Source organism: Ixodes scapularis, unplaced genomic scaffold (assembly GCF_016920785.2).
Source record: "Ixodes scapularis isolate PalLabHiFi unplaced genomic scaffold, ASM1692078v2 PGA_scaffold11__112_contigs__length_91849675, whole genome shotgun sequence".
Lineage (NCBI taxonomy): Eukaryota > Metazoa > Arthropoda > Arachnida > Ixodida > Ixodidae > Ixodes > Ixodes scapularis.
This window is the reverse complement of record NW_024609837.1, coordinates 78,969,242-78,988,683: the sequence shown is the minus strand read 5'-3', so window position 1 is coordinate 78,988,683 and position 19,442 is coordinate 78,969,242. Positions and strand designations below refer to the sequence as shown.

At 47.2% G+C, this 19,442-nt stretch overlaps 1 pseudogene; it reads left to right on the top strand.

Annotated features, from left to right (window-relative positions):
- Positions 1–19,442, top strand: part of LOC8030038 — a 68,110-nt pseudogene that overhangs the window by 27,358 nt on the left and 21,310 nt on the right.

Below are 19,442 nucleotides of genomic sequence, written 5' to 3'. Positions count from 1 at the left end.
AAAATGTTCCCTTCATAGCATATAGAACCTGGCTGCATACGTTATTTTAGACGCTAGAGAGGCACAAACCAACTTCTTGGCAGTCTTTTCTTCTGCTCCTCCGAGTTCGCCCGATATTATTCTAACCAAGTGAAGGCCCTTTTTTATGATACGGCCATCTCGGTCAGCCATTTGTCCGAAAGGTCCTTCCTGTACCCAAGAGTGAGCGGTAGGAATTTGATTTCCGGTTTTGCCAGGATGTGTACCCCGGCAAACTTCATTTGCAGCGTACTGTCTTCGTGGCCCCTGCCGAAGATCGTGTACTTTGTCTTTTCGGGTGAGGGTATCATGTCGACTTCTCTGAGGAAGTCGCCGATAGCGTCCAGTTCCAATTGCATTGTTTGTCTCTGGTAGTGCTTTTTGCCTTTGAATGTCCATATAGCAGTGTCGTCTGGGTATGCGGTTGCTTTCAGGTCAGGGGTCTTCTGCAACTTCCACAGAAAAGGGGCCACCGTAGTATTGAAAAGCGTGGTTGATAGATCCGTTGGACGGAAGCACCGATCAAAGAGGGTGAAGAAGTAGATAAAGACGCGGCGCACTCACAACTGAAAAAAAAAACAACATACTATTAATACCGCCTATCTGGCTGCTCGCACAGAAAGAACTCTTTATCAGTCAGTTGTTGTGATTTCATACTGATACTCGGGCTCTTTCCTTGCTCTCTATGGTAAAATGCCTCGTAAATTTCTCTGAAGGTTTTTTCTACGTAACTCCCGAAAACTGCTGTTCTTACTGATTCCGGGTCGCATACGCACCTATCGCAGTTCACTGCCAGATTGCCCGATGGGGACTGTCTTAATGATTATGCGTTTTCTCTCATCCTTTCGATAATACGTCTACCCGTCTGCCCGACATACGATTTTTCACAACTCCTGGGAATGTTGTACACCACAAACGCGGCACAGTCTACGAACCGCTTTGCCTGCTTCTTGTGGTACAGCTTGGCATATTCCGTTTCTTTATTTGATATCTCTAAGTGTGAGGCCATTTTTGTTTGTTAAGTGTGGGACAGAATGCGAATATAAAAAATTCCCGCCGGTCTCTTATTGTTTTTAGCTGTAGTCATTCTGTCCTTTCTTTTTGTCAGCTTAGTAACAAGGCTATCCGCTAGTTCCCCCGAAAAACGATCGGGGTATTGACCGCCTAGGTCTACGTCTCCGCCCCTCTTTGTTCGGCGCTTCCGTCCAACGATATTCCAACTAACATATCTATAGATCTTAATAATGAAAATGCAACTTGAGGAGTACCGATATTGTTTCCTCGTTTCTGGCCCTCCTTGGTGTTGTTTTTGTAGCCTGCCTTGATTTAGTACTTCCATCCTCTGAGAAAGGTCTTGATGAAGTTCAGTTTTCTCCCCGTCCGGCTGTGCTCCTCTATCTTGCGGACGAATGTTTCGTGCGGTATGCAGTCGAGGGCCTTCTTAATGTCGATTGAAACGAGGATCTTCAATTGCTTCTTTGTTCCCTTCGTGTCAACCAGGTCTACGCGGATCCTAAGCGGGCTGTCGTGAGTGCCTGGGCTGCTTCTGAAGTCTGTCTGCGTTGGGTGGGTGACTCCCTTGGTGTTTGAGTCCTGTTAGATTCTTACCAACACCTTTTTTCCCATGAGGTTCCCCCTAATAGACGTGAGTGAAATGGGTCTAATCTTTTTAGGGTCGGTGGAAGGTTTGCCGAGCTTGGAAATGGGTGTGACAATAGCCATCCGCTATTCGTATCGCATTTGTCCCGACTCCCAGATCTGATTCAATCATTTCAATGTTGCCCTTCGCTAGCGTCCGGTGCATTTCGGAGCATAGGAAAGATTCCTCTTTCTTCGCCCGGCGCACTTTTGTTTAGGCACTGTTTGATGGCCGCCTTCAGCTCCCGCTTGGCGAAGAGCTGATCTTCGGGATTGAAAGTAGCGTCTTTGGCGGTATTTTGTCCGTAGATGTCTTTCGTGTGTTTGTCTTTGTGCTGCGGGGAAGAAGGTGTCTCGAGAGCTTGTCCACGATATGTTCTGTCTGCTCGTTCGACAGAAGAGCAGGCTCCGGGACCGGACTCACCCCTCCCCCCCTTTTTTTTTTTTCCAAAAATGGAGTTGAAGGTTTTCCACGCTGCCCTCCTGTTGGTGTTTTTATCGAAGCATTCGCAGTATTCCATCACCTTTTCGAAGCCTATTTCGTTCCCGTAGGTTTTGGCTTCGTTCGTGATCCGGTTGAACTCGTTAAGTTGTCTTTTTGTCTTGATTTGTTTGTATTTGGTCACCGCTTAGGTGGCGCTTTTCCCACAGCCAAAAAGAGATGTTTCTTCGGCGAAGGGTAGTCTTCGGACATCTGCCTGGGCTCCGTCGCTATTGTGGTCGCAATGGACAGCATGGTCGAGATGCTTTCGGGCCTAAGTTTTGCATTTCTCTTTGAGGTGTAATGTGAAATTGTCCCATCTGACGAAGTGGAATTGATTTTAACGGTTGGTGGCTTCAATTCCGCCTCCTAGTCGGATGACTACCGGAAAGTGGTCGGTGCCCAAGCGACGTCCAGGATACTCCACTCGAAGCTGTCTGCTACCTTTGTAGGTACCGGCGTAACGCCGATGGTGGAATCTTACTGATTTCTCAATTTGATGCGTCACGTGGGCTTGTTTGTTTCAGTGATCATCAGGACTTCCGCGAGTTCCATAATTTCCACGAGCTCTGACCTGCGTGTTGCTTCCCTCGGAGAGGCCCAGTCTTCGAGATGCATGTTGAGGTCTTCCCCGAAGATCATTTAGTCGTCCGGGTATTTGTTTCTAATGTGAAGTATTCACGTAAAGTTATACTCCTTTGCTTGTGTGTCATACGCCGATACGAAGGTCAGTCTCTTTTTGGACGTCGGTATAACGATTCTGATCGCAACCACCTCCTAGGTTGGAGTGCACCATTTGTTGATGTCGATCTTGATGTCGGGGAGCTTCCCTCGTACGATGATTACCACCTGGGTTTCGATGGTTGGTTGGTTTGGTGCTTTATCATCGGGACGCTGTGCTGCACAAAACCGGACTAAGTTACTAGGGCCGATCTTGCCTCCTGCGGCATCAGGACGTCGAGTTCCATGGTCTTGAGTTTCTGTAGTTTCTCGTGTTTGTCTTTGTTGAGGCGGTTACCGTTCAATTGGAGGTCTGCAACAACTTCCTGCTCTTCGGTAGTCTATTGGGTATGTTGTGGTAGGCGGGTATTGCTCGGTAGCACTGCTTGCTGCAGGGCGGCAAACGGCTGCATGAGGATTTGCATGCCCTTGAAATCTGCTATATTAAAGTTTGCAACGGCTCCAACTCTTGAATCGTCGGTCGTTTTTTGGTAAGAAGATTCTTAGTAAGGAATATTTTTGGCGGGAAACTCTCTCCTTGAGGTACTTGACCTTGACTGTTGGCGCTCACTGATTTTGCACTCTTTCTTAACCCTGCGTTGGTGCATTGACGCCTTGATGTGACTCCTGATTGCGTTGCTCCTGTCTTCGCACTGCTTCTTGCCTAAAGCTTTGAGCTCATTTAGCCACGCACTCATTTAAGTTTCGTCATTCGATTGGTAGTCCTAAGGCTTCTTGATTTCGTGCGCGTATTCGTGGTTGCGGCTTGATGTCCTGGCCCTCGAACAAAACTTTTTATATCAGGCCATGCTTCTTTGTTCCTTCTCGCCGACGGGAGTCCAGCTTCTGGATCCATGGGTCGCCTCATTAGTTTGAATTGGGTTCTTCATTGCTTTGGCTTTTACTTTGTAAACCCCTTAGTGGCGAAAAACAAAATTGGGTTGTGTGTATGTTTATACAGCCCAGAACTTGGTCTGCCTCAACGGGCGACGAGTCCCCCAGCTGTAGATGAGCAATTTAGCCATTGGAGTACAATCGCTAGCCTGGAGTCTTTAACGTGCACCACGCAGTAGTTATACACGACCGCACGCCGGTACGATGCTCATCCAGATCGAAACGGGCAGGGGCCCAGGATCCTGGGTTCTGCAGCGCGAGCTTTCGCTCCACGTGCTCCGAGCTGGTGTGCGCTAGACCAATCGGCCACCGATCCCCCTTAGCGGCGGGAACTCGTTGATTCTCATGTGATGTTCGTTCATCGCTTATTGGTCGAGCGGGATCTCCTGCGCTGGCTCTGGTTTCCCACCTTTTTCACATGCAGCATCTGATCGGTCTAAACCCTGACGGGGCAGCGCGGGTTTGTTGCCAGGTGCCCCAAGAGGTGGCAGCTGGCGCAATACTTTCTTTCGCACACATGGCCTTCTTGTACGATGCACCCGCAATCTAGGCAACGAGGCTTCCTCGTGCAGGCCATCACCTGATGGCCAAGTCTTTGGCATCTACGGCAGATCGCGGTAATCGGTTTGTATATTGTAACTGTGGAGATGGAGTTGTAGTAGAAAACTTTTGAGTGTCTTTTCCCCTCGAAGGTGGCAAGAGCGAGGCCCTGCAACCGAGAGTTTTGGCGAAAAGGATTTCGCTTATCCTGCTCTCCATTGCTGCCATTAGTTCGGCCGGTTTCTCCTGGGGTCCACTTCGTTCACCACATGCCTTCGCGTGTTGTCCGGTGGGACTTCGTGGGCTACTACAGTGACGGTCCTGTCCGGTGCCTTGAGTTGCTTGACCGCCACCATAAACTGGGCATGCTCGCGGCCCGGACCATCACTGAGCAGGTGTTGGTCGTCTTGTTAAGTCAAAATGTCGTGGTTTCTCCATTCTCAAGATCATGCGGGTTGGCCATCAACGTCGCGTAAAAGTTGCGCGAGACGGTGCTCGGCGGGACGCTGGAGATGTCGTGTCTCTCCTGGGGCGGTTTACTCATCTTGCGGCAGCGGCTGCGGCCAAGAGAGATTTTTATGTAACGTGACCAGCTCCACGGGGGCAAGGAAATGCCTAGCGTCCCTGCCTAATTTCAGAGAAATCCGTGCCGCTTCGAGTGCAAAAGTCTAATTTCGCTCGCAGGAACTGACTTCCGATGCTCTTAACTGGAGTCCAATTAACCGCCCCTTTATACTTTAGGAGTGGCAGGTAAAGCTATGGCCAGGAAAGGTAAATATTAGCCAAAACAAAGGAAAAATTACGCGCGACAAAAGCGGTGGCAGTATATTTATATCTCCGCGCCAGCGCTGGAGATCTAAGATTTCTGCTTCAGTCGAGAGGTCAGAGCGCCAGTGCTTGTCGTCGCGGCGTGAAAGTTCCAGGTTCAAACTGTTACAAGTGTGGGAAGAAAAGAACACTCGTCTGGAACCCGCTGACGGTCTTGTCTTGGGGTGCCTGCGGCTTCACCAGGTTCCGAAGCAAAGAGTAAGTCCTCGGACCGCAGCAGCTCAGAAAAATGGATCTCGTCTTTGCAGCAGGAACATCGTTGGCAAAGAAGAATTCGTGAACTCGTTCCACGTATGAAGGCCATTCGTCGCCTCCTTCCTTGAACGGTTCGATCCTGCCGAACGTCGGCATAGTCCTCTTTTTACCTCATCTCCATTTGGTTACGAGTGTGGGAAGGAAAAAACACACGTCTGAACCCGCTGACGGTTTGCATCACACAACTTGTTTTTCTTTTTATTAGCATGATTCTCTGCCACTATGGTTTCTGGCGGCGCTAACAGACTGTTAACAGAAACATCGCCCGCAAATTTTTTTTTAGGGGCGAAGCTTCTTAGGGGCTAGCCGTCCGGCGTGCCCTTGCTCGTGAGCTCACGAGCAGGAGCTCACGAGTTCCTGCTCGTGAGTTCAACAGCGAGAGAAAAAAAGAAGAAAACCACACATTCTTCTACTGACATGAATGAAAACGGCACCATCAGCACTGCCTATGACCAAAATCAGTATAAAGAAAAAGAAAGAAAAAAAAAGTAGGGGGTTCTGAGTTGCCATCCCATCTGTCTTCCTACAAAAAGAAAAAGAAGAAAACCACACATTCTTCTACTGACATAAATGAAAACGGCACCATCATCACTACCTATGACCAAAATTATTATCAAGAAAAAGAAGAAAAAAAAAAGAGTAGGGGGTTCTGATTTCCCATCCCCACTGTCTTCTTAAAAAAAGAAAAAGAAGAAAACCACACATTCTCTTACTGACATGAATGAAAACGGCACCATCAGCACTACCTATGACCAAAATCAGTATCATCAGCACGACCCGAGCTTCGCCACAATCAACGTCATTCACCACGCGGAGATGCGGTAATTTTTTTTTTATTTTTTCTTTTGGTTATTTTGTGGAATTTTTTTTATTTGACACAACTACAGTGTGTAAAAGTACGAATTAAACGCCTCCTCCATTTAAAAAAGTCATGTAGTTGCTGCGGGAAGAAATATTTTTTTAGCCCCGTTTGTGTTAAAGTCATCCCGATGCTGTAATGTTGGTTTTCTTTTAATTAACATTATGAAACGATTGTATTAGCGCGTTAACTTGGCTTAATTTTTTTTTCTTCCGGTGTGTCAATTCAACACGTGAGACAAATAGTAAAAATCGTGCAGGGCGCACTAGTGCAAAAGGATGATTTGGACGACTTGTAAAAGTATCACAGTTAAAAAAATAAGACGCACGCGCAAAATATAAAAAAAAATAAAACAAGTTTTTGGCGCGATTCAAACTTTGAAGTTTCACGCCGCGACGACAAGTCCCGGCGCTCCTACTTCTCGACTACAGCAAAAGGCGAGTCTCAACGTCGCTGGCGTAGGTTTATAACTATAATGCACCTTTTCTACCCCGCGTAATTTTTTCTTTTGTTTTGGCGCATATTTACCGTCCCTCGAAGTAACTTTTCCTCTCGCTCGTAAAGTATAAAGGGGCGGTTAATTCGACTTCAATTTAAAGCCTCTGGGTCAGTATCTGCGAGCGAAATTAGACTTTTGTACTCAAAGCGACACGGATTTCTCATCCATTAGGCAGGGACGCTAGGTACTTCCTGCCCCCATAGAGCTGGTAACGTGACATAAAAATCCTTCTTGGCCGCAGCCGCGGCCGCGGCCGTAAATTGAGCAAACCGCCTTTGGGAACAGAAGACCACCAAGTAGCGGCCTTCGTCTAGATCGGCTTGGGTGTTAATAGATGCCGTGACGAGGTAGAGTGAGCTGCCGTCGCTGCTTCGGCAGGCTTCTTCTTGCGTCTTCTGTAGTCTTGCCAGTCTCCTTCTGAGTGACCGGTGTCCTTGACCCCGTCAATGGCTTCATACTGGCCATTTTCGGAGGCGTTAATGGTCACGCCTGTCGGATTTTGAAAGGTTTCGCAGATAGCCGTGTATTCGCAGTTCTCACTCAGTGTTTGCGACCTCTTGCTGGCCTCACTTACGTCATCATGGATAGCCGCGCTGGGTTTTATTTTTCGTGTCGCCCTTATCGCCAGTGGGCTACCTTTATATGTCCGTGGTCCCTTTTCCTCGCTTCCACACTGTTAGCAAAAATAACACGCCCAGACGTGTAAACCGTTGTCCCATAGCGGACACGTCGAAACGTGTTCGTTTTACAGGAGGCCATCTGTGTTTTTCGTCTATACATGAGGTGCTGTGTAAACTTAACATGCTACAACGTGTCTGCCTTCCGCAAAAACGTTTCGAGCGTGTTCCTTATGAAACATGGCGGCCAGCCGCCAAGAACAGGCGAGAGACGAGCCCAGCGAGCCGCGCGCGTCTCAGCCGAATTGAAAGCACACAGGGCGCGTTAGTTCTCGTTCGATGTCTTTTATACACAGTAAAGTTTCCAAGCGGCGGACGTAGCTACTTGCAAAGGTACGTACGTGCGTTGTCGGCGGTCGGCGGCGTCGGTAGCTTCAACGAGCCACTAGACAAAAAAAAAAAAGAATGCCGAACTCACATGGATAAATAACTTGAGCAAACTATTTAGAATCGAGCGGTAACTTGCGCCACCTATCGAGACTTCTAGCAGCCTGTATTTAAAAAAAGACGAGTCTGTTAACACTGCGAACGACCGCGACTATACAGCAACCCTACATACAACGCAGGCAACACCAGTACCACACAGCACCGACATGCACACAAACACAACAACGACACTACGCCCGACAATTCCTACTCAATATCCATTTCTCCCCGCGGCGCATATAAGCTTAACGTGTGCGGGTGAGCTCCTTGGTCGCTGACCATTACAGATTTATAGAAGAATACACAAAACACGGCGCAATGGAGAGCCGTGTGTTAGAACTGTTTGCATTTAAAAAGTAAGGAGGCAAAATCTATAATGTTAGTCCGTTGCAATAAATAACGATATGTTAACAATAAATCTTCAACCGGTCATGGAAAAGTTCGAATTTTTGTTATTTTCTTGCTTGACCAGTGTTATGAGCGGTCCGACTAGCTTGAATCAGATAGGGAAACAAATTATTGGGATTTTGTCATTACATATACAATAATAAATGAAAATGATCCTTGCGCAAAGCATTTTTCATATATTTCTGTGAAGGACATCCTGACATCCGCCCAACACTTCACTTCCGCTAGTTGCAGTACGGGAGCAGACGCCTTCACTTTTGGGGCGTTTTGATGCAGTTTGTTGTCGTATGTCGTGTCGGAGTCGAGTAGAGCGGTGGGGCTTGGGAATTTGTGACCGGTGTTATTCGTGAACACTGGTGTGCGGCGCTGATGCGTCCTTTTTTTATACTGCCACCACCCAGAACTTTGAAGATACACGGGCCCGTAGCAGTGCATTATGCTGGATCGCGAGCTCCTCTGTTGACGTCGCTTTCCTGGTACCACTCGGGGATACTGCAAGCGTTTAAACAGTGTGCACCGTCTCGCCTACATTCCCGGTGACGTACTCGACCTGTTGAAACTTATTGCTTCCGTCATTTTATAGTACGCAAGGCAGTTATCTCGTTGGTCTGGTTTCGGTTATAAAAGCAAGGCAAAACGCTCGCAGTTCCCGCCCTCAGTAGACGTTGGACATCTTCCACACTTTGACACCGGATAACTGAATGACGGAGGATTTACATTCACTTCCGAGGTTACTCTGGCCGCTTCCTCACCGTTGAGCAGCAGGATGAGCTGGCGACAAGCCGCAGATGAAAGGCTTGAGCATCAACAGCCCAAGCGCACTCGGTGCCGATGCGGGCGACGCAGGTTTCTGTCAACCGGGAGGCCAGCACAAACCGTGACCGTTCCAGCTCTTCGTCATGACACGGTGTTGGAGAGAGCAGGGTAAAATACAGCTACACGGATCACCGAAGCAAACGCACTGCTATCTTAAATCTTGGCTTGTGATTGCGCCTTTGTAGTACATCATCTTATTCGTTTCGCTAGAGAGACGCAAACGACAGGCATAAGAAAATCGCTTGCATATTCCGCATATCTCACAAAAGCATTTACCCTGTCACTTTGCGAAAAGCGCGAAACACAGAGTCTGCACCGTCCTAAGCTTCCCGTTTTTTACCTGTTTTAAGCAGTTTGTACCTGCTAGTAGATATGCCTACTGAAACTGAAACAGGGCAGTGCCAGAGAGAAAGAGACAAAGTTGGGAAAGCTCGCTCGCTTTTCCAATTTCTTAACTCTCAAGTGATTGTACCATGATAAATGCACCAACGCCTCTTCCAAAATAAAGAAAGAGCACTACGTTCACAACGTAAAAAATGGTCTCAGTACATGCATATGTGGGCAGGTAGGAAACCTTGCCCTAATTTATTCACGCCGCATGATTGGCGCAACTAACTCATTGCAGGACCGAATCATTTATTCGAGCAGTGTGCGTCGCTGCGCAAACGCAGTCCAACACGAAGAATAAAAAACGGCAGATTTAAGACAACAATCCGGAGTCCATTATTCAATTAAAACGACGTAATTTTGTTGAAAACGCCCGCTGCTTTTTACTGACGGTATGTGTCGGGATACTTCCACAGTTTGAAACGGAACGAAGGAAGATTTACTTTTAAAAACGCTCGCTGCGTCCTCCCGAACCAGCTGGACCGGATCAGCTGACGACGACGGGACTGTACCCGTTGAACCTCCACCCCGCAACAAACAATTTGCGCTCCGTGTTAAAAGCGTGGTTCAAACAGACCCGGAATACAAAGCACCGCACCACACACGACGAACGTTTCAGCTCTTTTTCGGATCGCCGGGTTGCACCAAACAGAACGAGATCGCCGAAGTCAACGCCGCGCTGTCGTGAACCTTGGCTTGTGGTTGCGAACTCGTAGACCCTGTGACTCCCTTCGCTTTCAAAGCACACACGACGATTACGAATGGTACTTTCCGTCTTCCAGGAACATCACAGGGGCACTTCTCCGGTCACGTCTTCACTATGTGCTCGCAAACTTCGAAGCTCTATGCGAAGCTTCTCGCGTCCCGTCAAACCAAAACAGTAGCGGCGCCATGCGTACTTGACAGATTTTCTCCGGTCAAACAAAAACAACGAAAGCCAACAGGCTCTTGCTTCCAGAGTACATCGGCGCTTGCGCCGTGGCCAGATCGTTTGCAGTTGAAGGTTGAAGAAAAAACGAAACCAACTGCAATGTCACGTGTTCACATCGAAGACACGCTTTTTATATCCATTTTAACTGTTTGGAACAAATAATTAGACCCATGACTTTATTTGCGGTGTGTAAGAAACTATTATCAAGACCCCTAAACTAAATACAAACATGGGCGACATGAGGAAAGCCGCATTTCCATCGACCAGAAAATGGCGGCGAGCACGGTAGCGCGGGTTTCACCAACGTCCTGCGACATGGCGCAATTGCTTTTGGTGCATATCTGTCTCCGAGACATGTTTCTTTCCGCGGCATTTGTCTCGACGGTCCTTTCTAAGTGTGTCCCCAAGCATTCCGGTGCTTCGATAGCCGGCAATGCCGCGGTCATCGCCGCGGGCGATGCGTGTTATCGAGGTTGGCTACACGGTTATGCGTGTATGACCGAACCAAAACACGCTTTTTACAACCTCGCATGATTTCTGAACGAATTATCCGTTACTCATCGTGTAAATTTATGGTAATTTGTGTAAATAGCGTGTTTTCCACCCCAAATATTCGCCAAATACACGGGACTTGCTAACAGTGCACAGCATTCTACCTCGCTCGCTTATCTGGAAATTTTTGCGTTCTCGGTATTTCCTGCGATCAATATCACTTTGAGTCGTTCACGGTTTTCCCTGGGGTAGCCATCACTTCCACTTCGCCGGCGTTATAGCTTAGTGGTACCGTGCTCATCGACAGTCTTAGGCCTAGCGGTGCCGTACGCATACCCGGAGTTAGGCCTACCGGTTACGTTTAGCGGATCGCGTTTGGGATCGTTACAAATTCGTGACAAAATTAGATGGCCCAGTGTCTGGTATGGAAAATTTTTACCTGCCTGAGGTTGTATTGTTTTTTAGTGTGGCCGATCTATGGAACAATGAGTGTAGCGCAGTCCAGACAAACAGCTGCTTCCCTCAAGCCGCTCAAACGGTGATACCCAACTACCTTCACTTCGTCACCCCCTATCTTGTAGTGCAGCATACGTGCATATCTTTTTCTATACTCAGTGCAGCGTACCTAATTCGCAGGCTACAGGTGCTGGCGAGTTGCACTTAGCCCAGAACACTTTGTCCACAGAAGAATGTCGGCGGGGATTCACATCTTTAGTTCAGACTACTTAGTCGATACGCGACCCTTGGTGGAGCGTCACGTTTTATCCAATATATGTAATCCGTGGACTAAAGGTGGCAGTGATTCACACTTCGTCCAGGGCACATAATCTGCGAGCAACCGTTGGAGGCGCGTTATGTCCGACATGCTTTGTCCGCCGGTGACCGTCAGCGGCGGGCTATACTTGGTGCAGCATAATTTTATTTAAATCTCATCGCAGCCGACGCTACAATCCGATGGAGGCCATAACGCAGTGCAAAAAGTGTTTAACCAGGCGCTCGTTCTTTTTTTGTTTGCAATCACGGGTTAATCACTCCAGAAAATGGCACGAGCACCGCGCGTCTATTCTGCGGAATTGGTTTTGTCGGTTATATAATCGTAATCGTAATCGTAATCTTTATTGGCTCGGGAGAGCCGTGGCACCGCGGAAAGGCGACAGCCCGTACCATGGAGGCCCGCGGTGCCACGTCTAGTGATGGTAATTATGAGATGATATATACAAGGGGGGACGACGCGGTCTTCTCTACATCGCAAGCACCGTTGCTTGAAGGTTCGGGGTTTGCCAAGACACTTCTACCAGCTGTAAGAAGTGCCTGGGCAAAGGGTGCTGTCCGGAGCCTTCACCATTCGGCTGGGAAAGCCTTGGCGGTTTGTTGGTGTTCAGGACGACGTGCTCTTCTGATCCGCCGCACGAGTCTTGGAGGTTCGACGGCGGTTCAGGCCACTAGGCAAGCGAGCCAAGGTGACCTTCGGTAGGCTGTTCAACGGACGTTCTGAATGGTAATGCCCTAGCGGTTGATGGTGCGCTCGCTCGCTTCGTTGAAGGCAGCGGCTCCAGGTGGTGGCCCAGTCAAAGTAGACGGCTGCCACCCCCGATGCATTGACGTCCAGGGCTAGAACGTAGCGCCCCGGTCACCCGGTGTAGCTTCCTGGCATCGTCGTCGTCGTCGTCGTCGTCGTATTAGAAGTACACAGATGATCAGCGCAGCGACGATGCACGTTTACCCCCCCCCCCCCCCCGCCCCCTTGATTGGCTCCATCTCATGTTGCGTTCGGTGCGGTCGAAGTTAAAGTGAAACAGAGTATACTCGAAGCCAGTGTTTAGAAACAAGCCCGCTTTGCGAACACCAGATGTGGGCACTGCGCGAGCGCAGAAACCAAATTTGGGAGGCGTGAAGCGTTTGCGCATGCGCACTACCGACAGCAGCACCCCCGCACCGGCGCCGCAGTGGCGCAACGTGAGTGAGTTGAGTTGGCCTATAGACCGCAGGCGCCTGTTGGCGCCGAGTGAAACTTAATCTAGCACACTTAGTCATCAAGCGACGGCCGGCGCGGGCAGCTAATTACAGACGAAGCGTTGCTCCTCACGTGGACTCTCGAAATCACGTGATGGAATTGTTCCAACTGGTGGTGGAGCGGTCATTTGACACCGGGACTTCAAAGAAAAGGCAATTGACAAAGTAAAGGGTGCGATAAAACTCCTCCTCTCGGAATTCTTTCAGTTTCAAGGATATCTTTACAATCCAAGAGCACTATGATTTCAGAACCGTACACGCACCCTGCCAAGAAACAAAACCAACGGAAAACTGCTCCTTAAAACATGCTCGAAACACACTCTAGTTCCGAATAAAGTTAAGCTTGTCATATTCAATCTGATGAACCTGGAGATCGCGAGAGTGTTGTGTGTGCATCGCGTGGGAAACCGTCCAAAGCTCCAGCAACCATCACAGCAAGTCACAACGCACGCAAAATGCATACTTAACAGATTCTGTGCTTTCTGGGCTTATCAGAATGATCAAGGAAAGTTTAATGGTTGTTGAGCGTCCGAAAACATACGAGTGAACTTAAAAACGTTACATTCGGCAGATATATTTGTCGTGCATATGTGCCGGGTCACACCTCGCGTGTTGCTTTTAAATCACGAGAATTGCAAAGCTATTCATATTTCTGCTGAACTTATTCTATCTGACCGACTTGCAGCAAACAGATTTTCTTCAACTTTATTCCAGAAAGATTGTAGGAACATTTATGACCGCGCTATGATAATTGGTCAATGTTTCAAAAAGTAATTTTGTAGATTAATAAAATGCTTTTTGCAGTACATTAACCATACCTGAACACAACAAATGTGATCGCTTATACTTCACTAATTTTTGTTTTAATATGCATGTGTTTACCGACAGGGGACAATGTAGTGTTCGAGGACGAAATTGCCAGCTTTAAATCAGAAGCTCCCAAGCTCAAGGAAAAGGGAGTAAACATCATTCTAGCCATTACGCACTGCGGCTATCCAAGAGACTTGGAAATTATTAAACACGTGTTAGATGTGGACGTGATTGTTGGAGGACACACAAATACTTTTCTTTATACTGGTAAGCTTCACCAGTGTTTTGTATACTGTGAAAATACGCTAAATACTTTATTTTAAATTCAGGCAGCGATCATCCACCGGAAAATGTTCCCGAAGGCAACTATCCCACGGTTGTAGAGAGAATGGACGGCACTCTAGGGCTCGTAGTTCAAGCTTACTGCTACGGAAAGTTCTTAGGATTTTTACAGGCTACATTTGACAAGAATGGAAGTGTCATTGCTGGAACAGGAAACCCAATTCTTCTCAACGCATCAGTTGCGGAAGGTATGTAATGAACAATTTACGAAGTCTTTAATATTTTCGCGACTGTAGACTCAAAACAGAAGCTGAAATTACGTAATAGAAATTTAGCGATGTTGCTGGGACGACGAAATAAAAAAAGTAAAGTATCCAATTTTACTGTCATTTCTTTTAATGACGTGAACTGTCTATACTGATGATCGGGCACTTCTATACTGATGATCGCGAAATTTCGGAATTCCGGATGGATATTTTAATAGCCATCCTTCTGGATTCTAAATCGCTGTGAAGTGCAAGCTTTCTTACTTTGCCTTTAAATTTGTAAAAATCTAAGAATGTACCTAAAGGTAGGGTTTTATACACACTAAAGGCTGGTTTACAAAAACCTGTTTTCTTGGGTTACGTTTCATTAGAAAAGCATAAGCACGAATAGCGAGAATATCTATGCTTCATATTAACCGTGGCTACCGGTTCAAGGGGATAGCCTGGCACGCAACATTCGAGAAACGAATGTTTTGATTACTTATACGTAACGTAAGAAAACGTGAGAAAACGGTCTTGCAGATGCCTGTATAGTGCACCCGTGTTGAAGCTGCGCGCGGTTGGGGGCCACACGACAAACCATTCCAAGCGCCATTAATAATATACCGGCGTGGACATACCAGTGTTCAACAGGAGTCCTTTCCGGCAATATATAACGCCTCTTGTAACGAGGCTCGTCAACGAAAAAAACATCGGGCGACTGAAGGATTGCTACCCATGGCGAGCTTGAAGAATTTGATGAAACGATCTCCAGACATCCTTTCCAGAGCAACTCAGTTCCTACTTCTATACTAACGGACAAACTAAACACTCACATAAGAGGGCGTTACAGCGGAGACTTTCCGGAGCAAAGACTTGTGATGTTGTAGGAGCGTTGGTGGCACCGAGAGCTTCAAGAGAGAACATTTGACGAACTCGTGACGACACTGAAGAGACACTTCGATCTGCGACTTTTGGAGGGGAAGTCTTGAGCAGTACAAAATTACAGCGAAGAAAACAGCTGGCGGAGGAGTCGACATCAAACTACGCCGCAGCTTTGAAAAAGCTGACCGGAGGCTTCAATTTTGGACTTCTGCCGGCACTGCCAGTAGCAGCTACGGCTAGTCTCAGCACTCCCGGTTCCGCTCTGGAGGCACGAGAACTTATAGAGGATCGAGAATTGAACTCAACGCTGCTATCTATGCAGGTAATCTTAAGCGATTGATGTTCTTTGCGGCCCGCGAGACGAACACGTACAGCAATGGCGGTTCAGGGAAGTCAACGTAACTCTTAGGAAGGCGCAAGTCACGGAACTTCGAACGTAGACAGCCGATCAGCACCGAAAGTAATCGAAAGGAGAGAAGTCAGGTGCATACAATATTGGGAAAAGAAAGACATGCATTTAGACTGAGAGGGAATTCGGAGTGAGGAACACTTAAATCAAGATGTTATAGATGCCTGAAAAAGTTACGGCTACCTACTGCAGCTTATGCAACTCCAGATACAAAATCCGCACCAAAGCGTAGAACATGAAATAAAAAAAAAAAAAAAAAAAAACGATTTCATCAGAAAACAGGAAAGAAGCAAGATCTGTGTACTTCATAAAATATCAATAACAAACTGTGACCATCTGATTTCGAAGACGGGCTCCTTAAAACTTCAGATCTATACGATATCAATCGATCTATACTGCAAATATTAAGAAATATACCCACGTTCATAATCACAGCCAATATTGTTGATCAAGCGTTTGAGTTTTAATATACTTAGGAGCAGCCTGTATTCTCCAGATCGAAGATGTTTTTCGTCATCTACGAATACATAAACGGATAAAACACAGAGGACGGCGACGGAAACAAAAGTTCCTGCTAAGTTAAAGCTGTTTCCGTCCTCGTCCCCTATATCAGTTTGAAACAGCTCGACAAGACAAGGACATAAAAAAGAATAAACAGACCACAGCGCTGACGACATGTTTTATCCTTACATGTACTCGTATCAATTCACCAACACGGTCGTTTTCAATTCTTACTTTCGCCAGATACGTCCAAAAGATTTTCCGAGGCTAAACCCGGACGATGTGATGTTATGGACCTGGCCAGGTGGAGGAGTTTAAGTGGTCGGTAAGGGAAATGTACATGTACGATGCTAGTCCAAGCACTGCGTGCTACCCTTGCTTACCTTGTGACAAAAGAAAGACGATGCAGCATATTAAAAAGAAATTGGTTAAAAGCACTTCGTATCTAGGCGAGCGGAAGGCATCACGCCGTCACCAATGCAAACGTAACAGAGGTACTAAATACTCAAAATACCGGACACCATGATTAACTAGTGCTACTGGAGCTGAAAAAAGGCGGTTCGCCACAATTTCTCAGAAAGCGGCCAGTGATGTTTGTGTCGCGGAAGCAGTGGACCCTAGAACTTTAAATGCCTAACAATATACTGTAACGTACGCATCACTTAGAGTGGGTTGTTTTCCTGCGTAATTCGTCGCGAGATAATTATCTTGCGACGAACTTTGAATTCTACTTTTCATAACTTGGTTTGCATTTCCTTCGTCGGACGACAGTATCCACAAACAAACAAATAAAGAAGTAATCTGTTTGTTTAAGCGCTTACCTTATCTTGATTTAAAGACATATTGATGCGGGCTTCAGACTCTCTACTAGTGTTGAATCAATGAAACCATTTTCAACAGTGCGCACATTCTGGTAGCTGCTTCGTCAGTTATCCGAGTCCGCAATTGTTTTGGTACTTACTCTGAGCATGTATAAGACAGGAGGATTACGCCAGAGTTCAGGGGTAACTTGGCTCCGCCTGCGTTGTAAACAAGTGCGGCCTCGGCGTTTGGCTTGGACGTGGTTTCCATCAAAAGCTCCATGCCGGCAAAATGGCGACCACTAATGTTGCCTGACGAAGTTTTTAAAGGGGTCTACAATTACGGTGTTTATACATACAATGCATATCAATTTTTGTTCCAGATAAGAAAATGGTTGATGTCATTGAACCTTCCAAAAAGAACGTCAGTGAGGTGATGAAGAAACCCATCGGTTACTCCAAGGTGGTGTTGGAACAAGCTAATGAAGTATGCCGTCTCCGGGAGTGCAACCTTGGAAACCTCATAGCCGACGCGTACTTCGCCTTCTACGCGGATATGAACACGTCTTCGTCAGAGTATTGGTCCAACGTAAACGCCGCTTTACTCAACGGGGGCTCCATCAGAGCTCCACTTCCCCAAGGCGGTAAGTTGAAGCCTCAGTACCATACATTAGCAGCGATGATAATTACTCAATTGATAAAAAAGTCGGAGTTTATAAAGATAAATCTCTACACACTACGAATGGGCAGTTTATCACACCAGTATGAGCGTGCGAATTAGATGATAACGTTGAGTGCTGCTCACCAATTAGAATACATTCACCTATAAACCGGCGAGATGTTATTATTTATTTATTCGGATGTGGAGGCTACGCAACAAGGCATGTAGTTGGGCTAATTAATGGTACATACTGTTTGGTGGGAGCAGTGCCAAAAATACGTAGGACCAGGACTAAGAAACATACAAACCAGGCGCTGTCTGTGTGTTTCTTCCTCCCGGTCCTACGCCTTTTTTTTTGCGCTGTTACCACCAAACAGGAGGCTACTCAAATTGATAAATAATTCGAAATTATATAGTAACACCCTTTAGTTCTTGAAGAGGGGCCAAAAGGTGATTTTAATATTTTTTTAAACAGTGTTCATCGTCTCTGCATAGACCTAGCAATGGACCCAATATTTTTATACATAGCGATAAAGCTTACTATTTTGTCCAAAATAAATTTACGACACCGAAAATGACGTTCCACTTTCTCGCAATACACCTTATCCTACTAGTTGAGCAGTCCTGTGTTAATCCACAATGCACAGTCGTAGGGATAGCTGGGACACATCGCGACGAAGTCGTTGGCTCAATTTGTGTTGTAGTCACGACCTTTTGCACCTCACAGTTCTCTCTCCGACGAACGCCGAAACGCGTCAGCATCTCCGCCAGAGCCTCTTTGAGCGTCTCGCAAGAGGTGGGACGCTAGCACGCAGTGACGCTAAACGCTCTGGTATCTTCCGACGTCGAAGTGTGGCAACCGCGACGCAGCGCAGCGCACAGAGACACTGATTGGTTGCAGATGTCGAGTTCCTGCTCGCCGGCCAATGAAACGAGCGCGTTCTCTGCCACGCGCCGTTCGGTGCGCTCATGGTTATCCACTAACGATGACGTAACACGCAGTCCATAATTTAGTGGCCCGAAGAGAAGAAAATATCAAGGTTCCAAATCAGGCTTATAAGGTGAATGGTGGAGGACAGCCGAATGCAGAGGTTCCGGAAGTACATCTGATGTGTGGGGGCGACGTCGGGGCTCATGTCACATCGTGTAGTTCAGCTCTCTCTCTCTCTCTCTGTATATATATATCTATATATATCACGGGTGGTGGGAGGGTAGGGGAGGAACAGCTTTGAGTGGGGCGCACGCCCCCCCCCCCCCCCCCCCCGGTTTAGAACCTGTGAGGGTGATTGCCCCCACTGCCCCCCCCCCTCCCGGTTCCGGAGCCCCTGGTCGTATTAAAGTCGGCAATTGACACCTGAGTTTGATGCTGTTGCGAGGGTCGGGCATTGTCAAGCTGGAGAGAAAAAAAAGTTTTCATCGATTCCTCGTATGCCACACAAGCCGATAACGTGGCTCATTGGCAATGCACGAATTCCTATGCTGAAGCTCTAGGGCCAATTATCGGATTGTGCTGTGTCGATTCGCACGAATAAATGCACCGGTGCGCCGTCACGTGTCTGGTTTGGCGGCGCTGGCAGGATGCTTCGAGTATGACCGACCACGCAGCTCCATCTCTACAGCTTCTGAAGTTTTACATATTTTACTGAGTATCCAACTGTGCTCTTCTCGATTGTATGAGCTTTCTGCACTGCACACAAACGGTTATGATGTTTTCCCACAGTTTTTTTTTATTTCCGCCGCTTGAAACTGAATTGCTTGTGACGCAAGTCAGACATGGTATGTTCACGATCTATTACAACCGCGTCGTTCGTTGAACGGCCGTAATAATATACACATGTGAGTAGAAAACACCAGTGCTGCAATTTGTAAATTTGCTTATTCTTATCTGTATCTTTGAGAGAAAACGATGTGGGGCACTACTTTGTTAGCAACCTTCGAATATAGTAACCTCTAAAAGGGGTTTACGT